Here is a 22,521-nt window from a genome sequence, read left to right as displayed (position 1 = left end):
CAATAATTCTGCAGTAAATCTCTTATACAAAAGCAATACTTTTTTGTGGTAACAGGTGAAAATTTTGAACTAACCAAAAATATTAGTAAATCTGCTTAAGCTCCACTGCTAAACTGAACTGGCATTTTGGATATAATGTCATGGCATCTAATTTGCGTAAAATTCGTTCTATAGAACACATAAAAAAATGTTTCTGCTCCCTTCTCTAAAATATCCAATTATACATGAATCAAAGACTGCGCAAAGTGTCATTTTACGAAACCAGTTTCGTTACCTACGGCTGCGAGTCACTTCGGATACTTCCGGAATATTATCCACAGGTTTGGGAGCAATCGGGTGTTTTCGGAGATATTATCCACGGCTTGAATGTTAACGTTTGTCAATTATTTATTTTGTAAGCTCCAACTAGGTAAGTTTCAAGTTGCATCACTATCATAGGAATTCTAAAAATTATTTGAATACTAGATGCACTAGATCCCTACCACCACACACATGACAATATGGGCCCTATAACTTTAGTTTTTAGTACGAGTTTGTTAGGCCTATTGCTAAGTGAACTGGTATGGTTTAAAAATCGGACAATATGGCCCCCAGCAAAAGCAATAGGTTGGTTAGTGTTTTTTTCTGTGATATAATCCTTTCTTATTTCAAATTAAACAAATATTCGATAAAATATATGGAAAGTGACAAAAAGCAAATTCCGTATCCGCACTTAAACTCGTGCGGACACGTACGAGTGACATGGACGCGCGGCCTCTGAAGATGCGAAGTGATATTTTGGCGAAACGTCTGCAGGATTCCAGTCGGAGATGATATCCCGGAATATAGTGTCATCTTATATATATATATATATATATATATATATATATATATATATATATATATATATATATATATATATATATATATATATATATATATATATATATATATATATATATATATATATATATATATGTATGTAGGTGTTCACAAATTAAAAAATATTTAGTCGTATTGATTAAACATCTCAACACAAACCACATAAAACCAATCCACGAAAGAATCGAAACAGCCCTGCCGCCCAAAGCGGCCTGACCTATTAGTCAAATATTTTTGATATAGAAGGGTCGTTGCGATTAAAACAAACCGATATTTAAAAGTGTGAATGAATTTTGGTATTCCAAAGAAAAGTAAAAAAAACTACTGCTTAACCACAATCCAATTTGAAACGTACCTTCGTCTGAGCGAACGCTCAATTGGCTAGCGACACTGTTTAATCAAGCTGACGTTTGAAAGTGACATTTTGCGTATACGTGATCAGTGCATAATTGGATAATTACTTGGTGATGTATGACATGACCGTTAGAACTAACAAACTTCAAAATACTACGGCTAAAAAATCGTGACACTTTTTGAGAAAAATATATAGAAACAAAAAATGTGATTTCATGCTTAAATTTCTTGGAATTCCACTCGAATTCTTCGAAATTCCGCATGGATTTCTTCATAGTTGCTAAACCATAATTCGCGCTTTACCCCTGGAAGAAATGGAAATAATAATAATACTATTTTGATAAATGGATCTTATTCATGTGATATACATACTCTCTTCCACTATGTTAGTTTCCAACCTGGTCTTTAATTACACCCAACAAGGAAAGTTTTTAAGATTTAAGTTAAGAGTTAATTCAGTATAGAATATTTTCTAGTTTGTAAAACATGGTGCCTTACCGGCCGTTATTTGGTAGTAATTACCCGCCATCTTGCGAAAGCAAGAAAAAACGCGCGCTTGTCTCAAGCGGGGGAACAGCGCGCAAAGTAGAATTTACGAAGGAACATATTACAGCCGTTGTTTGATTTACAACGCGGCCATAACAAAGATTTTATGGGTCATCCTTCTTCCAAGTTTTAATGCATGGAAATTTAACAACAGCTCTCGACCTGCCTCGGACACACACGTAACCAGAAGGACGCTTATTATGGGGAAAAGATGTCAACATTTCCATGCAGCTGCCGACTAATTAACTCTGATTAATTTAAATCTATTTAATTAGCTTTTACCAACAAGAACCGTACAGCAAATACGATATGTTATTGTGCGCGAATAAAGGTTTTTTAAGCCAGTAATATCATATTATATCCTCTTATCTCGAAAGTTGAATTTAAACATAAAATTTTTTTTGTGTACTTTCTAAATCTTATAAAACAATTTTATAAGTCGGTTTTACATTTTGGACCAAAATCAAAGAATGATAAGATTTTTAAAGCACGCACTCTGCAGTGAGGACAAAAACAAACTAAAATATATTCTAAATTTTATTAGAACGGTAATCTTGCATCCTGCAATAAAACGTGCTAAATTAGAAAAGCTGCACTATTTTAATACATAAATGTAATTATTACCTATTGTATAATTTTCCGGAAAAAGGTATTGGTTCTTAGACATGATGATAATAGTCACACTAACATGGACACTTAAAAAAAAACGATCCACTTTCTCTTGGTGCATTTTCATAAAGGTCCCTTGGAAGTTTCTGGGAAACTAGTTGAAAGTAGAAATATAAAATTAAGCCTTGCCAAATTTTTCACTTATGCCAATTCGGATTATGATACGACACCTATATTCTACATAACTCTACACATGCATTCTACGATTTTTGAAAACAAAGCATTAATTAATATTACTTATTACATATTACTAAAATATTAATATTCTCTGTTAAGGTAAAACATATGATGTTCCATCTAAACCAATTAAATTGCAGTCACCTAAAATTCTTATCAGAATAGAATATTTTTTTAAGCCACTGAAAGTAACTATAAAAAGTAGCCATATCCAATTTTTTTAAATACCTTGTACTTTAGCCACCATATTCCTTGTCGTATAGCGTGAATAACCCGGTATATAAAATTTTTATTATTTAAGTCCGTTAAAGATGTATAGTTTGTTATTAAAATTAATAATAATGGCAAAAATAATTAATTTTAGAAATTCATTTTTTTTAAAAAGAAAGAAAGAATTAAAATTATTACTCACAAAGCAAATTAAAAATAAGAAAATTGACGAGACTCGCCCGGGGCAAGGTCAGTGATTACATTTATATTACATACTTTATATTTTATTTCACTTGTTTTTGCGATATTGGCAAAAATGGGTGATACCTATTTTAATACAACCTACAAATTAAAGATAATAGCAGTTATTTTCATCATATTTGCAAAAGTAAAAATAAATTTAATTATTTTATTATTGTTAATATATGTGTTCAACACATTTATCGTAAACCATAATTCCATAATTTTTGATTTTAACAAAACACCATTTTATTAATAATAATAGTGTAAAATTAGAAATAAGTCAAATATAAAGGTAACTTCGCAATTATATGGAAATTTATGAAAAACATGGCAACAGAGTTGGTTATATTGATTTAAAGAATGAAAGTAAAAATTTTGTAAATTGGTTAAAGAGGAAATAAATAAATAAAAATGTTTGGAGAGATATTACATCAGCGTATAAATGATATTCATAATACTAATAGACAATTCACGAAATTAAAAACTATGTATCCTGTATAAAACCTGAACTATGTCCGACAAACAAATATCGCCAATCACCCTCTGGTATGTTCCGGTCAAATAGACGACACTAAGGAGAGGACAACCTCTCCTTATATACCTAAGGTTAACATCCCACTGTAAGTTACAACCCATTTTTTATTATTTATTTTATTATTCGAAACTTATTAATATTACTTTTGATCAGTTTATGATATTTAAAGAAATTTAATTTTTCGAGGAACGCACCAGCTAGGAAGAACTGAAACATGATTATGATTATGAAATGATTAATCGGTATTATTATACAAACGCAAGAGATAAATAGACAACAAAAGTTAAAGAAAATTAACGAGAATATTGGAAACGGATCTGTAGTAAAGCATTCTGGAATAAAAGGAAATAAGAAAATAGAAAATTATAACAAAATGAAAGTTTTATTTAAAAATTGTATTATTATTACTGTTAAACTACTTAAAAACCGAGTAGAGTGCCGATATGGTATCTATAAAAATGTATCCAAGAATTATAATAATAATAATCTTTATTCTCTAAGATATTAACATTCATTTTCCACAGTTTTCTTCTAATATCTAGAGACTATAACTATTCTACTATGTTCTCTCCAGTAAACTAATAATAAAAACACATAATACACTTGATTCACCGTAACAAAAATTTATGTTTAATTAATGTGGCGGGGTTTACAAGGTGAAATACAGCATTTACGATTAAATTATGTCAGGAGATTTAAATATAATAATTGAAATTTCCTCTCCGTTGCCGAACTCTGCCAGCAAAGAATGTCCATTAGTAAAAGCTAAACCAATAATAGAAATTGGTGACACGGAGAAGGTCAGTGGTGTCGTCAATTCAGTTGTAAATCTATTCAAACCCGTTCTGAAAATATACACAAATAAACGGTTATCTTATATGCTGAACGTTTCTAGTAGAGAGTAACATTAATTATATGAACAAAACGCAATAATTGACAATGTAGGCAATAAAGTAGCAAGTGGGTACGGCAAGAGACGGACTTACAACGTTGTGCGTTCACTCAATAAAGCCGGCCTACAATTATTAATAAAACTGGTCGATTCATTAGATTCTAGTTGAAATGAAACGCGAAACAATTTCTGCGTCGTACGGTTTCCGTTCGCAGGAGTTACGAAGGTGACATAATCGGTAATCACGGCCTCTTTGCCATAAAATTGCATGCGAAGTATGTATAATGCGAGGTAATTTAAATAAGTTTACGACTTGTCGTTTACAATCTTTGCAAGGTATTAAAAATGTTGGGTTCTTGCATAAATTATGCGATTTTTTATATTTTTGTTAAAATGTTACGCGCATAGCAGGCCAACAGAAATTTATAGATATCTTTTTTGATAAATATTTTTAATCTTATTCTTAACCCACCAAATATTATTATTGACTGAATCATTACAAACACGGTATCGTCCTTCAAATTTGAAGTATATCCTGTCTTAGCATCTACATCTTGAGTCTAGATGGAATGTATGGCTTAAATCAGCATCTACCACGAAATCTTTCCAGCTTCTCATCGATGCTCCCATATTCACTTATTATGTATGCATTTGGACATTGACAAAATACAATAAACAGCAAAGAATTTTTATTGCGTCAGGACCCCAAAACCACCACACAGCTGCTGAATAAAATATTTAGCATACAACACACAAAACGATTGCACACTTCATTTTGGTACGGTATATGTTGAGGTTGTGACCCAATCATTCTAGTTAAGAAATATTGGAATAACCAATTTCTTTTTAAATCGATAAGTTTTACTTAGTGCACTACAATGGATATTTAACCTGTAAAGTGTTGAACAGAGTTTTTTTTTACTATATTAAGACCACAGCACGACATAGCCCGCGTGTGAGTTGACGCTAGGTGGAGGGAACAAACTCATTACGGAAAAATGGAAAAAAAAAAGTGGAAAAGGTGTACGATCCGAGCTCCCTCAGCGCCAACCCCAACATGGCCATTTATACGGATTTTTCGAAGACCTTTGACAGATTCGACGACCTCGTATGCTTGATAAGATACATGACTGTTCCATAGATTCGGTTAAATCTGTTAAAATCAATGCTTACACAAGTCTTGGCTCATTTAAGAGTCCCTTAATGGTACAGTTGACGTTCTCAATGAATATGATGAACTAATGGCCTACTTTATGCTGATGATAGTAAATTATAACTGGAAGGAGTTGAAGAAAAAAGGTGAATGTACTAAAGTACTAAAAGCGCTTACTAATGGAAGTAGATAGTGTATGGAGAATATAATGTTGCCTCCTTGTAACTTCATCGAGTTTGACTGCCAAGTTGAAACTATTGTTATTTCAAAATGGACAAAGTTTAGGGACCACTGTATAACATTTAGTCAAAAGGTTTCGTTTATACAACATATTCTCATGTGCTAGGACTGGGTTTCTAAGTTATTTTCGAAGAACTTTACATTATATGCATAATTTGCTTAGTCAAATAAATATTACAGTCAAAAGGCTCTAGACTGAATGACCGACTAAAAGAAAGTCTAGAACAAACCTAATTTTCACCGATTAATAGACTGTTTAACTCGTACAATAGTATTCAAAATGTTAATGTTATTTTTCTTGGACCATTGGAATATGTGCTAATAATAGGGCACAAGCGGATTTTATTCGTACCGTACGAAATTGTGTAAATAACACTTTCTCATATTTTCTGCAGATGATTCAAAATTTTCGTATGTATATTTTTTGATTAAAACGAATACTTAAGCCATCACCAATGCCACTTTTACTTTCACAAGCCAGCTGTGAAATATTTTCTGTTCCAACGCATTACACCACAAGATTACATTTTTTTATGAAACCCACAATGCAAAATGTAATGTAAATATACTTTTTAAGCTACATTGTTTTTAATACAACAAAAGCAAAACCTGCCCCAGTTTTTAAGGAAGAATTAAAAATGGAATACTCGAAAAAGAAATTCAAGAGGTCTTCGACAAAACACCAAAATGGGTCAAGAAATATCGACAACATTGATCTTGAAAAGACCAGAAATCGCGCTCAGATACATATTGAGCTCATAACTGAATAAGTCAATCGCGCTACATACAATACCAAGAATTGCAAGTGGAATCATTGAAAATTTAATTGAATAACAGCGGGGTTTTAACATGAATTTGTCAATTCCTTCCTTTCTTCCAAATAAACAGTAATTCTCTGAAGGCTGCAGAGGACCGGTTTGTTTGACACTTTTTTTCTTGATCGATTTGCGTCGTCATCAATATAATGCGATCAATAAATATTCGAACTGCGCATGGGAAATTGATAAGAGCTAGTGGATTTTGCAGAAATTTTATTTCCAAGAGACCATAAATATTACGAGATACGTTGCAGACGGGCAATAAAACTGGCGGAATTGTGGTCTGAAGTTCGCTCGTCAAGCTAACGCCATTTGATCTTTTCAAGCAAGACTAGGTATTACATAATACATAAAAGTACCATAAATATATTTTACAATTTCGTCAAGTGCGCGATATAACCTGCGGCATGAATAAGGTATGGAGTTATAAAACTCCGCAGCCGCATCTTGTTGAATCGAAATTTTCTAACGACTATTTTATGGTGCAGATTCGAAATTAATTCTAGACTAGCTCCACGCTTCTCTGATAAAATTCTATTGGAGGCTGCTGTTGTAAGTGCTAACTAAGCTTAAATTTTATATACCACTTAAAGTCTGAAAGCATTTAAACAAGTAATCCTCTCTATCTTCAGAATCGTTTGGGGCGAGCGATTTCTCATATGGCTTCTTTTTTCATTATGCGTCCACCAATATGCCACATTTTTATATCACTTCATAAGGACATTCTATAAGCGTTCCTTTGGTACGAACCCACGATACCAACATTTTCTTTTTTTAGTTATCAATTAACTTGTCCTTTGGTACGAACCCACGATACCAACATTTTCTTTTTTTAGTTATCAATTAACTTGTCCACCAGTTTTGCTCGCACAAAACACTTTCATCACATCACATCTTGAAGGCAAAAGGCTTTAAACAAGATTGGTGGAAATTAAACTGTTCCTCACGCTACCTTTTTTGCTAATTATCTACTTGAAGGATAGCAACGAAAAACTCAGTACTTCCATCCACTCCAAATCATTCGAAACACTATTCGGATTTTCATGTTTGATTGTCTATATTCAATTACAAAGATAACTTCAAAATAATTTTACAATATCTATTCGTCCGGATTTGTCCTACTAGGAATTTGAGTCTTTTTACAGAGTTCGTATTTTTGCGTTAGTATAATTTACGGGGGAATAAGATGGCGCAGTGCCAGTAGCTAGATTTTGAAGATCACAATGATGAAAATACGGAAAACAAGAGAATTAGCCATATTTTAAAGCATACAACGTTATCATGAACGTTGGAACAGGTTACCTTAAACGGTATTTTTTATACTGGGTTTCTGAGGGTTTTTAAATTATATAATAAAATAAATGCCATTGGTGTATGATTGATTTTTGATAGGAAAAATGAAAAAACAAGAAAACAATAAAAGAAAAGTCAAGGTATTTGAAAAGCAAAGTTTTTTAAACTTTGAAAATTACATAAATAGTCATAAAATTTTTACGATAATTTTCAAAGTAACGACTATTTTATTTGTGCCCACCGCCTAAGCGTCCAGTCAAAAATAATAAAAAGGTGTATGTATATATATATATATATATATATATATATATATATATATATATATATATATATATATATATATATATATATATATATATATATATATATATATATATATATATATTGTGACTTCCCGAATATGTAATCTAACTATAAAGCACACCTTGTTACTTCTTGTATATATTGGAAACTTGGCATCAATGTCGAGCCGTATATGGCAGAAGTCAGAAAGGATGTCTGATGTCCAATAATTTTGAATAGAAAAATATTTACCCCTCTTATGTGAAACCACATATTGATGTCCCCCTCATCATATATATATATATATATATATATATATATATATATATATATATATATATATATATATATATATATATATATATATATATATATATATATATATATATATATATATATATATATATATATATATATGACACTATAATCCGGGATATCATCCGTTCGCTCGTTGAACTCCGACTGGAATCCTGCATCCGACTGGAATCCTGCATCCGACTGGAATCCTGCATCCGACTGGAATCCTGCAGACGTTTTGCCAAAATCTCACTTGGCATCTTCAATGCTCGCGCTCCGAAAACACTTCGAACACTGGGAGGTTATCGGCGGTGCGTGCGGTATTTATACTCTACGCCGGAGATGGTAACGGTGCTGCTTGTGCGTGGGGGGAGGTGGCTCCGCCCCCTGAATTGTCGCGTTGTTAATTTCGCCCGATCGTAGTTGCGATGTCCCCGTTGGCTGCTGCGCATCGCTCTGCTGTTTGATTATTGTTCTCCACGTGTTGGATAAATGCAGAGCGTCGTCTCTCGTATTGAGGTGTCCGGACTTTTCTATTTCGATGGCCTCTCGTATAATCCTAGTCCTAAAATCAGGAATATTAGCTATTTGTTTGCAAGTGCCGAAATCAATTTTATGGCCTGTCTGATGTTGGTGCTGAAACAAAGCAGATGTTGTTTGTTTGTTTCTTATGGCTAAACGATGTTCCTCGAGCCTGGCTGAAATCCTTCTATTGGTCTGTCCCACATACGTCAGGCTGCACGATCCGCATGCTACACTGTATACTCCTTGGTTTTCCAGAGTAATTTTTTGTTTTGGGTTTCTTAGTATTGCTCTGATGATATGGTCAGGTTTGTATGCCGTTGATATGTCGTGTTTCCGTAATATTCGGCCGATTTTGTCAGTAACCCCCTTGATGTATGGCAGGACAGCGATCGATCTTCGTTGGGTCTCGTCCTGCACTCTCTGCTGCGGCTGTTGTTGTTTACTGATTGCCTTGCTGATGGTACGGCTTTGGTATCCGTTTTGTCGAAGACAGGTACTAATTTTCTTCAGTTCTTTATCTCTGTTCCTCTCGTTTGTGAGCCTGAAGGACCGAGCAATTAATGTATTTGCCACTGCCTGTATCTGTGATGGGTGGTGATGAGATTTAGCGTTCAGATATCTATTAGTGTGTGTTGGTTTTCTATAGACAGTGTGTTCCAAGTGTCCATGTTCGGTCCTTGTGATGTGCACATCTAAAAAGGGCAGACTGTTATCCTCTTCAAGTTCTATTGTAAATTGAATCCTTGGGTGGATGGAATTCAGATGATCTAGGAATTTCAAAAGCTCCTCCTTGCCAAAAGGCCATACAACAAATACGTCATCAACGTATCTTGTCCATAGTTTTGGCTTCAGATTTGCCTTCTCTATTGCTTTCTTTTCGAAGTAAATCATGAAGAGGTTAGCAATCACAGGTGAGAGAGATGATCCCATTGTGCATAAAGTAAGCGTTTTTCAGGCAATGTCTTGACAGATCCATTATGTATGGCGGAAGATCTTCGTTTTCTTCTATAAGCAAGAGTGCCTCTTCTACTGTCCTGCCATACATCAAGGGGGTTACTGACAAAATCGGCCGAATATTACGGAAACACGACATATCAACGGCATACAAACCTGACCATACCATCAGAGCAATACTAAGAAACCCAAAACAAAAAATTACTCTGGAAAACCAAGGAGTATACAGTGTAGCATGCGGATCGTGCAGCCTGACGTATGTGGGACAGACCAACAGAAGGATTTCAGCCAGGCTCGAGGAACATCGTTTAGCCATAAGAAACAAACAAACAACATCTGCTTTGTTTCAGCACCAACATCAGACAGGCCATAAAATTGATTTCGGCACTTGCAAACAAATAGCTAATATTCCTGATTTTAGGACTAGGATTATACGAGAGGCCATCGAAATAGAAAAGTCCGGACACCTCAATACGAGAGACGACGCTCTGCATTTATCCAACACGTGGAGAACAATAATCAAACAGCAGAGCGATGCGCAGCAGCCAACGGGGACATCGCAACTACGATCGGGCGAAATTAACAACGCGACAATTCAGTGGGCGGAGCCACCTCCCCCCACGCACAAGCAGCACCGTTACCATCTCCGGCGTAGAGTATAAATACCGCACGCACCGCCGATAACCTCCCAGTGTTCGAAGTGTTTTCGGAGCGCGAGCATTGAAGATGCCAAGTGAGATTTTGGCAAAACGTCTGCAGGATTCCAGTCGGATGCAGGATTCCAGTCGGATGCAGGATTCCAGTCGGAGTTCAACGAGCGAACGGATGATATCCCGGATTATAGTGTCATATATATATATATATATATATATATATATATATATATATATATATATATATATATATATATATATATATATATATATATATATATATATATATATATATATATATATATATATATATATATATATATATGATGAGGGGGACATCAATATGTGGTTTCACATAAGAGGGGTAAATATTTTTCTATTCAAAATTATTGGACATCAGACATCCTTTCTGACTTCTGCCATATACGGCTCGACATTGATGCCAAGTTTCCAATATATACAAGAAGTAACAAGGTGTGCTTTATAGTTAGATTACATATTCGGGAAGTCACAATGACTAAAGAGTTGCAAGTATATGTAGATTTCGCTGAATATAGCAAACAGGTTCATAAAATTCTATTGAAAATAAATAAATAAATTTTATTGAAAACAATATTGTTTGGAATCATGTTGTTTTGTGTCATTGGGAACAAGTTTTGAAAGGGCGTTTTGGGGTCATTGAGCTACATACTACCTGCCAGTCGTTCAGTAATTCGATATTTTGAATAACGTTAAGTGGTTTACAATTTACGTTGTGCCATAATTTTGCTTTAGTAGAATCGTTGGAATAAAAAAAGATAAAAAACCAGTTCTAAGATAATATCGGTCGCCATAAGTTCGATCATCCATAAAAAATAAAATTTGCTGAATTCCATCAAAACTCAGCATTTGCTTATTGCAAAGTACTGTCCCTCAAAGTGGGCACAGTGTTCAGACATTTGTCATCACATTTACATGCAATAGTATCTTTCAAAAGAAAACAATCTGAATTCATGCTAAATAAAAAGGAAAGATCTCGCCAAATTGGAGCTTCAAAGAACCAGGGAGACTCTGTTCTTGGCTATTCGCCCGCTATTCGAGCGAAACATGGAATAATTTGTCACATTTTAAACTATTTCAATATCAAACTACCTTATGCCCACCAATTATGCATAAAATTGCGAAGGCCGTTTATAGAAAATTTCCGTACTATAGGGCAATGACAAAGATTAGCTCTTCGATCCAGTATGACGACCGGAGGGAAATAGAGCCAATTGTTTGCGTAGCAAAAATTTTAAGCAGTGACAAAATATTCCTCATGACTCCCATAAATCTACTGTTTCTGCAAGCACCTCCCATAAATCTACTGTTTCTGCAAGCACTGCCCAGAACTGCATCCCATTTTTTTAATCTTCTTCTTTCTAGAGCCCATAAATCCATAATTGCAGATCATCCATCGAACAGTAGCGCATTTATTTAGCACTGCACTAATCGCGGTCATTAGAGTCAGTTTCACTGTCCGAATGTTACCGAAGTCCTGATCCCACTTCTAATAATAATATAATAAATATAATAAAATAGAAATAGAAACCCGGAGCGGCGGGTTCTGATGGCGAGCGAGGCGACGCGGGGTTAGACTTCTCGGACATATTAAAAGAATGCACAACAAAGGGCTTAAAACAGGAATAATCTAATCACTTGATTGATTATTAAAGGGAATCCAACGATCCGCGGCCCGCTAGGGAAACTAGGGAAAATCGTCAACCGCTCATCGGCTATCGGAGCTACACTCGACTCGACTTATCTCGGGTTTCGATAATTTAAAGCTGTCTTCCCCCAGGCCGCGTTCCGTTCACCTCGGAAAAATACTTAAGTGGGTTCCCATGGGTCTGTAATATTCAGAATGACAGAATTATAACTGTTTGGCAGACCTATGAAAGCATCAGACATCAAGAATATCGCAATTCTGTTCCACCACCACCCAACGATATATGGAAAAATATCGACCACTAAGATTGCCGACGTTATTATTAATTAAAACTAAAAGCATTACCTACTAAAGTGAAAAATCTTCTAGACTCATACAATCATGATCAACATATAGAGAACTTTTTTCGACGATTTAGGCTTAGATAACATAAAACTAGATGCAGAAATTCAAAATATTTAGTAGTTAGTTAAGTTTCAGCTTTCCTTTTAATGTTACCCCTTCATATGCATTGTTCGATTTCCCTGTTTCTTTGCAAAACATAATAAAAATTTTGTAAACTGACATGAGGCTTTTTTGAAGAAATTTAAAAAAGGACATTAGTCTTTCTACAGGCATTTATAAATACTGTTTACTTCTATTCCTTGCAAAATGATCTTTAATTTACATGTATTATTTTCGTTTTAATAGAAATGTAATAACATGACATGGTAGTTTTTCGCCAAATTTAATACCGCATTGTTTTTAATAAAATAAATAAAAATAAATTGGTTTAAAAAAGAACTGCGCTAGATACATTCTCGGTTTTGTTCTCTGTTCATAGCCAAAATAACTCGATTCTATCCCATAGTGCGCTGGTGAGTTGCTGGCCTATGCCACAGAGCGGGTTAGGAATCACCTAGAATAGTGTTGTCGGTTAAAATATTATGCCGAATGAACTAACTAACCCAAACTAAACTTAAATCCCCCACATTTTATAACAGATTCGGATTATATGCCACAAAAGTGTCGGCTTTTCTCGAAAATTTTCTTTTGGATTCTCGGTAGATGTTGTTGTTCTCACAAGAAAATGATTTATCGTATTTATCAAGAAATACGATCAATGTTACGAATCCGATTTTAGGATTGTGTTGTTTTAGCATTATATTTTCTACTTCTTATTCTAAAATACCCAATTATACACTAATTATTTACGCGTGACGTGACCATCAGAACCGAAGTCATAATACCGTTACGCAGTGTTTTAAATATATCTAAAATATTTGACGGCTAATACCACACTACTAAAGAAGAGGAAAAGTTCGAATTGGCTCGCGAGAGTGTTTCATAAAGCGGACTTTTTAATGTACGTCAAATGTGTCAAGTCAATAGTCTAAGCTATTGGGTCAAAAAATTCAGGGTCATAAGGCAAAACCCATCGAAGCAACAGAATACGGCAGCTTTGATTACGAATTTAATCACTCGATTATATATTTTATGATTCCAACATTTATTTAACGATTCTCTCGAAAGTTTTTAACTGCTTCGCACCAATATAGAACTGAGCATTTAAATTGCTTCTTAATAGCTAAGGAGTCAATAAAAATAATGTTTCTGCAATGTTCCGCCATTTAGAAAATTAAAGTTAAGAGAAACATAAAAGTTTTTATTTGCTGAGCAAGTGTATAAAATAGCAAAAACTGTCAACGTTATAAATTTCTGCTATAAATTGCTTTATTGTCCAGTACGAAGCTGTTATCTAATAAACTAAGTGCAGCAAGATGAAGACTGCGGAACACGAACCTTTTTCTTTAATTTCATTCTGTTGAGCCATGTGGAGCTGAGCCAGGCCATCACACAGTTTTCCAATTCAAAAAAGCGATCGAAATTTTGTAAACATTAGAAATTTTAGTGTGTAGGTGAATGACAAAGAATGGGCGTTAGTAAATTTACCAAATCAAATTTGTGTAATCTTCCTCTCTTCTTTCTTATTTCTGATATGTACTACTATGCATGCCCATCCATTGTCTCCCATTTCAGATAAATGTTCCATTCTGTCGAATCTGTTTGTTCCCTTATATATTTATTTTTCACTCAGTCTCCAGCATCCTCTCCAGTAATCCATTTCTACTGCGTTTATTCTTCATTTGACACCCCTTTTCTATATCTTCCCACATCTTTATTATACTTTCCACATTTGTCTCCTCTGGTATCATTTTTCTTAGAAATTTTTGTGCTCCACAATAAAACCGTAAATTTGGAAACGCTCATCTAGTTTTTTCTATTCTGAATAGAATTTAATTATTACTAAGCCTAAGCCTAAGTATATAAAATTTGTAATATCGTTGATAGCCTCTGTTTTCTCTTCTCAATTCATCTAACAACAGGTGTATCGAAGGTATCTTAGACTGTAATGGACTGATTGTAAGCAAACTATACCGATTCTACCGGCTCCAATGGATATAGCCATATTACTGCACTTCCTTTCCCTGATTACTAAGGCTTGATTTAAAAATGTTATGAATAAAATTGGAGCTATACAGTAGCCTCCCATATAAAAAAGAAACAAATTAATGTCGAAAATACAAATAGTAAATTAAAAAAAAACAAATTATAACGGCAAATTGATAGCCGTTTAGCGTTTTTACAATTGAAAATCGTTTTATTGCTAATATTTCGAAATCTATGACTGTTGAAATAGGCAAATGCCAAATAATATAAACTTATAAACGTGTATTTTTTAATTCAAATTTTGAATGTAAGTTTATATTCAATTTGTATTTACCTATTTATTTTTAAAAGATAAACATATCACATATCCCTTTTATAAGTAAAACATTCCCAACTGTACATGGTGTTAATTAAATACTTGCACAAACTTTAAAAGGCGAATCTTTTAGATAAAGATAAAAGTTATAGATAGATATTTAGACCTGCAAACGTCACTTGACAAAAAATTCAAAATATGTTAGAAACGGTAGAACATAGGGAAGTCCTTTTCTATATTTTTTACAGATTCTGAGATAAGGTATCAATGCCCACCCGTTACACACACGCTGTTATACATAGCACTCATCATAAACCATTTTTAAATAATAAAAGCGTACTTTGAAACGTATAAAGCAGCATACTAACGCGATAAAAGTGTGTATCATTTTTCTCGGACGATAATAAAACTGGCGTATCACATTATTCCCCGCGGACGAAAATATGACTGAAAAACCGGCACATTTCCCGCGGAAATTGTATCATTTTCCATCCGCGACTTTTTACGGTGGCAATGCGACGCGTATGGTCGGCAATTTTTCGGCTTCCTCCACAAAAGCCCGACAATAAAAACAATCACATATTAAAACGGTAATGGGCCCTTTATGTGGTCGTAAAATTAAAAACGACAACATCTTAAAGGTATATATTTTGCACAGAATTTTAAGAGGTTCGCTTTTAACCGAGCCAGCGGACGAAACGGTCGCGTCCGCTTTTATGTTTTTATTATCGTGTGTAAGGTTTTGTTTTTTATTAGCAGATTCCGTCTCTCTCTCCCTCAATTCCTCTCTGCTCCATCCGTCGCGGCCCATTAAATCCATTTTGTTTGGATGTTTGTCTAATTGATAACGCTATGCTAATAAATACTGTACTTAACTTATTTGGGGTTCGAAATGGAATCGGAGCTGATAATGATAGGTACTCTGCTTGGGTTGCCATTGACATTTTGCAAAAGAAAGTAAATTTATTTTATTGATGTTAATAAATAATACAAGCATTTGCATAAGTCGTAAGTGCGTAAGTAAGCATTTTAGTGACGAGTTTGATTTGGCACGAGCGAAGCACCTGATGACCATTGGTTTTTGCTTACATTTTGTCAAAACCACGTACGCTCGCAAGCCCAGGACTAAAATAATGGAAGCTTCCGAAATGGTTCGCAGGCATGGGCAACAAAGCTGCTGTCTTAAGGTGATACTTTTTGCGTGCTTGATCGGTGACTGGGAGAGTAGGGAGTAGAAAAAAATATTTTTTCTACTCCCCTCTGTATAATGCCTAATTACACACCGATCCAGCGTGCACTTTACTACTTCAGTTTCATTTCGCACGGATCTGAGCCACTTCGGACATTTCCGGGATTTTACTGCATCGGTTTGGGAGCAATCGGATGTTTTCGGAGATATTTCCCACGCTTTAAATTGTGACGTTTGTCAATTCTGACATTTTTGTCAGTGAATGTATTCGTGTTGTTTTGCGAAAACGTACCAAAAAACTAGCGGTCGTAGAATAAGTATAGTATGCAACACGTTCGGTAAACTTTTCAAGTCACTCGTTTATTAAACACTCGCTCGAGTCAAATATCGTTTACCACACTTGCATAATATACTATAGTTTGACGGAAAATGTCATTTCACTTTGGAGATTTCCAGGGCATTACGGCACGGGTTTAGGAGCAATCGCATATGTTGTTGTTTTGCAAAAATGTATCCAAAAGCTAATGGTCGTACCAAAATTATAGTATGCAACATGTTTGGTAAACTTTTTAAGTAGCTAATACTGTAATAATCTTATATTATTTTTTTTTTAATTGGGTAAAATTATATTTTTCGTGTTTGTGTTTAAACTAAGTCAATTCAGGAATTCATTTTGCTGAACAAAAAACTTTCATTGCTACAACTTTTAGTATATGAGGATAAAAAACACTAGGCATCCAAGACTGTCTTGATTAATCTGTTAATAAATCAAGGATTTCTATGAGCAAGCATAGTTCAAATTATAGTCATCTGTAATTAATTAGAGCAAAAAAAAACGTATGTTGCCTGTAGTGGAGCAAAATGTAGTTTGCCACGAGGTTGAATATGTTTTATGAAGTCAAAAACTGTTATTTCATAATAATTTATTAATCCGTACAAAAATTGTGGCAATCAAAATTAAGTGAATTGTGCCACTGGATCCAGATTTTTAAATTTTCCAGAATTTTAATGAAACGTAGACAAATGCATAATAACAATAATAATAATAATAATATAAATTGAAAGTCAAATTTTTCTACAGAAACAAAAAACTAATTTTAAATGTGATTATAAAATAAAGATTCTAAATTATTTTGTACTCAATTAATTCAATTCAATTATGAATTACTATACCTCCATTGAAATTGCCTAAATTATTAGAAACTTACCGCAACCACTATCTTCTGCATATAATTTGAAGAAACTATTTTAAATCTGTAGTTAATAGTTTGAATCTTAATTAGACGTAGCTCTACAGACAGACTTTATTATTGAGTCAGATGTAACTATAACTCTATTCAATACTTCAGGGTTGGTCGGGATAGCTAGCTTAAGGTTACTAAAGAATTTAGTACGTTGCTTATTTATTTCTTTTAGTTTTAAATATTTAAAGCATTTTTAGAAGTGAATCCGGTTCCGATAAAAAAATATTCTACAATTTATTTAAGGAGATTAGCAGAAATCTTAAATTTGTGACGTATGTAGTATAAACACTGGATGTGTAGTTAATAGATATTATAAACTATATAAAATATTGATTTCGACAAATAGACAAATGTTTATATTTTCCTAAGCTTATTTCGATAAATGTTTCATATTTTTAAAAACTTTCGTGGCTCACTTGGTACTACAAAGAAACGATTTTGCACATTTTTTAAGTTGTTATATATTCGTATACAGAAAGACTGTAGAAATTAGTATTAGTAGGGGTGGCTCAGGTTTTGTGGCGACGTTTTGTCAGCGACGTACCTAGTAAATACTTTATTTTTATTTATTAATGAACAGCGATTTTTGCTAAATTTTTTCTTATTATTTATAAAGGAGTTAGAGCAGCGAGTTGTCATTTTTGAAAATTGGTACGTGGTGCGTTATATCGGCAATAAGTTTCTGGCATTCAATAGTTCCTCTTAAAAAAAAAAACGTCATAACGCCGGAATGAAATATATTATAATAAAATTAGATGTTTTAGACTTTTTTCTCAGGCGCCAATAATAACCAATATTAGCAAAATTCGATTTCCTTAATAATATCAATCGCAAACATCAATCAAAATAAATTCACAAAACAAAGAAGTTTTCGAGATGCTTTAACAATATGAACATCGATTCTGATTTCTGCAAATTACGAACATAGGCCCAATTCCATTAAAAATCAGATATTTTAAGAAGATTTTAATCCTGTCTAATCTATTATTTGCTAGAAACAAACCGTCTTTTTTAAACTAAGTACTACATATTTTGACTTTAAATACCCCAGAAATATTTTGATTTTAAAAAATCTTCGAGAAAATCACACACATGTCATCATCAGATAACATTTCGGTGGTGAAGACGAGAATTTTGATCAAAGTGCGTTGAAAAAATTTCAAGTGCGTACCTGATCTCCGCAACTAGTTCCGCACCTTTCTCGAAACTGTGGCGGGCTCTAGTTTATAGCCCTCAAACTCATAATTTCAGCAGTCTCTTTACGATTGGCTTTCTTCGGTCGGAACTTTTTATGTGCTGTTAAAATTTTCTACCTTTATTTCGTTTTTGGATCATTTTATTGTCGGTTCTTTTTACCGACTTAGACTAAACCATATAAACTTTGTAATATATGTGTTCTCTGACGTTAACGTTCGTTCTTTCTAATTTTTGTTGTTATGTTTTAATGCCGTTTCCCAGAGGAGAGTATTACGAGGATTAGAACATTAACGCCTGCAAGCGGAAAGGATTAATTTGTTTCGGAATTGGTTCGAGCGGTATGTGAATAAAGCCAATTTAAAAAAAAGTATTGTTTTGCCCAAATTGGTCAATTCTCTATATGGGCTCTTATAATGATACAATACTCTCCGCTGATGTATGATTTGAGAGATCCTTGACACCGGTAAATTATATATTTCCGTCAATTTTTTACACGTTTATAGCTTATTTGCATAAATTTTCTACAAATGATGTTGCTCACATACGTCTTATTAACATAAATAATTACATTATCGAAGACAAGCCGGAACCCCAGTTTAACTAAATATTCACTTTGCGCTTCAGACTGCGGGCTGGTTTTATGCGAACCACATATCGGCTGTAAGGTGAAATGTCTGCAATAATGAGTACTTTTTATAGTAGTTGGCAATGGGACCGACAACAAAACACAAGGCAAATTTGCATACCTATTTTTTTATTCTTTCAACTTTTGAGCGTCGAATTCTAAAAAGTATATCGAAATAGAACGTTGCGATCTATACAGGGCATATTCCTAATTCAATTTTAAGTAGAAAGTTTATTTCCTTTTTAATTCGGGTTTTTATTAATATTTCAAACATCTTTTCTAACCCTAAGTGGAACAGATTTTTTATTAAGTCCAGTGGCATCTTAGCGAGCTTCCTTAACAATATTACTGGAGAAAAAATGGGTGGCGCTGAGTTCAAGTAAAAACGAATCCTTTGTGTGTCTTGACTTGACTTTGTTAACTTTATTTGATTTGAGTATTGTTTTGCACAAAAAGTTGCTTTTTATTCTGCACACTACCTAAGATAGATGATACATTGCAAAAAGCCTGAATAAAGAAATTTTAGGAGTTTCATTTTCAAAACAAACAAATATTATTCTTAAAATGAAATAGAGTATTTCATGGGACGGTTTTTCACGATTTCAAAACTATATAGAGACTGAAAAAAAAGCAATATATGACTTTTTAAATGAAAGACACTGAATATTTTATAGAACTTCTCTTTCTGATCTCAAAAATATATTCCAATCCTTCTAAAAATTATTATAAAGGGTGATTCAGTAAGGTTGTCCTCATTAAAATAATAAAAAAAACTCGGAAGAATATAAAAATATACAAACATTTTTATTTGCCATTTTAGATAAGTGTATTACAATTAGGTATGAAAGATGATGTCATTCAAATGCCCCCGCGACTCATGTGGCATGACGTAATTCGTTTATTGAATTTTCCTATCACTTTTTGACACAATTCAGATTCTATGCCGGCTATTTCGCGTCTAATCTTCTGTTTCAGCTTTGGAATAGTGTTTGGTTTATTTCTATACACTCTGCTTTTTAGATACTCCAAAAAAAATCTAGGGGGTAAGATCGCATGAAATAATCCGACCAGGAAACTTGCCCCACAGCAATTGCATGGTTTCTTTGGATGTGTGACAAGTGACTCCATCCTGTTGGAACCACAAATCTTTAATGTCCATACCTTCCAACTGCTCCCAGAAAGAATCAGCTATCATGTTTCGGGCCAATTATGCCTCCGCATCAAAATGCTCACCAAACAGAAACTTTTTGAGGATGCATTTCTTTTTGCACAATCTCTCTTGGATTTTCTAATCCCCAAATACGAGCATTGTGTTTGTTTACAAAGCCACCAACGTGAAAATGTGCCTCATCGCTAAAGATGATTTTCGTTTAAAAATGAACCCCTTGTTCTCGTATCCATTCTGAAAACACGCGGCACTGTTGATGATCTCGAGGTTTCAGCTCCTGAGTTATTTGGACTTTATATGGGTGTAGATGCAAGTCTTTTGTTAAAATTCGCCCACCTGCTGCGATCGATGACGAATCGATGGGTTTGGATCTTCGGCTACACTTTCGCGAACAATGGCAATATTTTGATCTGACCGACCTGTACGAGCACGTTGAGGGACTTTGACACATTCCAAATCGTCCTATCAGAAGGTCGATTTTGCGCGCCGAAAAATTCACGTAGAGCCCAAAATGCATTTTTTCTTGATCGACCATTTTCATAATAGGCTTGCACAATTTTTACACGTTGTTCAGTCGTATATTGCTCCATGACTAATTCTGTTTATGTTTTGAGGTTAGAAATCTCATATGATAATAAACAAATACAGTGGCGTTTGAAAAATATTTCAGATTGTAATGTGGAATTACCCGTTAGTATATTAAGAAGAATTCAGTAGCTACAATTTATTCTATATAGGACTTTCTTCGTTGCTCTTTTAATGCTTGTTTTTAACGACACGGTTATAACAAATATAATGGTACTATATATGAGCCGTTCATTTTGAAAGTGACTTAGCTCCATTTATCTTTAATTGGAAATACTTACGGTTTTGCGTTTTTTTTAAAATTAAAAATATACGTAAGATATATGGTTGACCTGCAATGTTAAATCGCATTTAAGGGATTTAATTTTATACACCATATTAAAAAGTCGCTATTATTGCTTACCTTAAAAGGACTTAGGTCACTTTCAAAATAAAAATTTGTTTTCTTACAAAAAGTTAAAGAGCTTAAGTCCGTTTTTTAAATTTTTTAAATTATATTTTTAGATAATAGAAATAAATATATTAACAAGTTATTCGTTAACATTCTCAGTATGCGGGAGTGATTTGAAGTAGTTATGGTGTTCCGGAGGTATATACCGCAATAAGTCGTCCATCATGTGTCGGTTTTTTTGGTGATGTGATGCTTCTTATACTTTTATATAATGATGGCAATATAACATTCCCAATTTTTTTAGGTCTACCCCGACCTGAAAATAAATTGAGAATTTTAAATTCTGCGTTCTCATCCATGGTTGTTTTGTATAAAATTTTATACGGCTCATTTCTTAAAAATCGCATCCGGCATATTTGAAGCCAGTTCATTTTTTCTCCGTTGTTATTTTTGAATCTTTTGTAAACTGCTTCTTCCAAGAGTCTTGTTGATATAAAATCCTCTTGTTTCATTTCGTTTAGTATGAAAGTACCTTTTTTACATTTTTTAATTATATTATAATAATCTTGTGGCACATACAATAACTGATTTTTTAACGTCATTTCTATAACGCCAAAATCCCTGTCATTAGGTAAAAATGAATGGGCTAATAATAAAAATTTGGGGTTTACGATTTCCACATCATTTCCCATCGATAGAATTTTTAACCACATTAAAGATATTTTGAAGTTTCTGTTTTGTCCTCCACACATGTCACTATATGCAATGATGTGTTTTTCACCTTTCAGGGTTTTTAGGTCTCTCAAGAAGCCACTTCTTGGGAACCTCTAGAAGCTTTTGTTTCATCCCAAACGTACATGTATACATTATCGTTGTGGAAATTGTGTAAGCCTAAATTTAAAATATACATTTATAATAAGCTACTGAAGTAGTTAACTTTAGGCTTTCTGCAAATCGAATGAAAAGTCAAATTATGAGGTGCATTAC

At 33.7% G+C, this 22,521-nt stretch overlaps 1 protein-coding gene across 4 annotated transcripts in view; it reads right to left on the bottom strand.

The window, feature by feature from the left end:
- Window positions 1-22,521, bottom strand: part of LOC132695699 (protein doublesex) — a 222,805-nt gene that overhangs the window by 5,789 nt on the left and 194,495 nt on the right. Inside the window, exons 5-6 of one of the 4 annotated variants that reach the window (XR_009617872.1) lie at window positions 275-443; window positions 120-205 (exon numbers count right to left, since the gene is read on the bottom strand). The exons of 2 other annotated variants lie outside the window; for them this stretch is intronic. The gene's annotated coding sequence lies outside the window, so the exon portion shown is untranslated. Of the gene's footprint in view, window positions 1-119; window positions 444-22,521 lie in introns of those variants that run through there. One more of the 4 variants, XM_060660137.1, reaches the window with a different exon arrangement.

This window comes from Cylas formicarius, unplaced genomic scaffold (genome assembly GCF_029955315.1).
Source record: "Cylas formicarius isolate icCylForm1 unplaced genomic scaffold, icCylForm1.1 PGA_scaffold_10__41_contigs__length_53128322, whole genome shotgun sequence".
NCBI lineage: Eukaryota > Metazoa > Arthropoda > Insecta > Coleoptera > Brentidae > Cylas > Cylas formicarius.
This window is presented reverse-complemented; position numbering and strand designations above follow the sequence as displayed.